This window comes from Silurus aristotelis (assembly GCF_946808225.1).
Source record: "Silurus aristotelis genome assembly, chromosome: 7".
Lineage (NCBI taxonomy): Eukaryota > Metazoa > Chordata > Actinopteri > Siluriformes > Siluridae > Silurus > Silurus aristotelis.
Genome location: NC_139580.1, coordinates 26,956,112 through 26,958,018, shown reverse-complemented (window position 1 = coordinate 26,958,018; position 1,907 = coordinate 26,956,112).

The following is a 1,907-nucleotide window of genomic DNA, read 5'->3' as shown; positions in this document are numbered from 1 at the left end:
CCTGACGACATCTCAAAGTTCTTTCCGCCTGGAGGCAGGTAGGCGAAGGCAGGTGTCTGAAGCCACGCCTACACCGAGTATGTGCGCCGCTGCTGGGTGCGCTGGACGAACTTTATCAGGCTGCACATGAGGGTGTCAAAGGAATTTCACACACGATTTAAACCACAAATGCTTTTGAGGGGGTCAGAAAAAGGCAACTGGTGTCTAAAAGCTGGTTTAGGTATTTGCGGGGCAGGTGGCTGAAGCCATTAAAGCTTGTTTAGGTAGTTGTTGGGGAAGGTGGTTAAATCCATAAAAGCTAGGTTATCTACTTGCAGTGGATGTGGTTGAATCTATAAATGCTAGTTTAGGTAGTTGTAAGGTAAATTTCTAAATCCAAATCCAAGAACGCTAGTTTATGTAGATGTAGGGTAGGTGTCTTAATCCAAGAAAGCTTGTTTAGGTAGATGTAGGGTAAATGTCTAAATCCATAAAAGCTGGTTTAGGTATATGTAGGGTAGGTGTCTCAATCCAAGAATGCTAGTTTGGGTTTTATCCATAAAAGTTAGGTTATCTACTTGCAATGGAGGTGGTTAAATCTATAAATGCTAGTTTAGGTAGTTGTAAGTTAAATTTCTAAATCCATTTAAGCTTGTTTATGTGGTTGTCGGGTAAATCCATAAAAGCTGGTTCAGGTAGTGGTAGGGTATGTGTCTGAATCCAAGAACGCTAGTTTAGGTAGGGTAGGTGGTTTGCTGGCTCGGGTAGTTGTGATGTAGGTGATTAAATCAAATATATTAGTTCTTTCTAAGCAAGATGAGATTAAATAAAGGCTAATTTAGTTAACTATGGTAAAAAATATTTAAATTAATAATACTTTATAAAAATGTTTATGCTACTTGTAATGGAGTTTTACTTGAATCAGTAAAAGCTAGTTTAGCTAGTTGAAGTTAGGGGGGTGAATCCCTAAATGAAAATCGAAGTACCGTATTTTCCGGACTATTAAACGCACCCAAATATAAGCTGCACCAACTGAATTTTACAAAGATTTTTATTTTGAACATAAATAAGCCTATAAGCCGCAGGTGCCTACATTGAAACTAATGAACTTTACACAGGCTTTACCGAAAGACAGTGTCTGTTACACGGTGTAACGGGTGAAATACGTTGTGGCTCCTTTAAGAGCAGAGCGGTATTTTGGGAATAGCCTGCCGCCGCATTTTTCCGGTATTACTGCATGTGTGCAAGACCGAGGATTATGTCCTTATTATTTTCTGATGCTCATTTCTAAGTTTCTTTGATTAACCCGTAACGCTGTTGCCAAGAAAAATAAAAAAGCACGAGTTTTGGAAACCTGCCTGTGCTTATATGATTTCTGTTGCAACTGGAGTTAGCGAGCTCTCCCTTGACCCAGACTCAACGTGCTACAACGGTTTGTATTTAAACAGTAGCCTACCAAGAAAGTCATTGTTCACTGTCTTCCTCCTTCCTTTCACAACTATTTCTCTATTTTTCTTTTGGCATCGTCGTGCCTTTTGAAATCACCATTGGTAAAGCTTTTCTCCCGATGCCGTGCAGCTCAGAACACAGGTGAAGTGTTTTTTTTTCATGCCCGGTTGTTTTAAGTGTGACGAATGATTCGCATTTCCTGTAGACAGTCCGAGTGAGCGGCAGGTCAAACGTCAGAGGAACCTCATCCATATTTATGATGTGGTGCGGCCCGATTCAGTGGGAGCGCATCAGATTTAATATAAAGAGTTTCATTGGTTCACCTAAACCCGTTCGGCAATTTCATTGGTCTAATGTTATGGACTCAGTTTTTTGGCTTGAAGTTTGAGAAACCGGGAAAAACCCAGGAGAAATCCATAAATTAGCCGCTTTATTGTATAAGCCGCAGGGTTCAAAGCGTGGAAAAAAAGTAGCGTCTT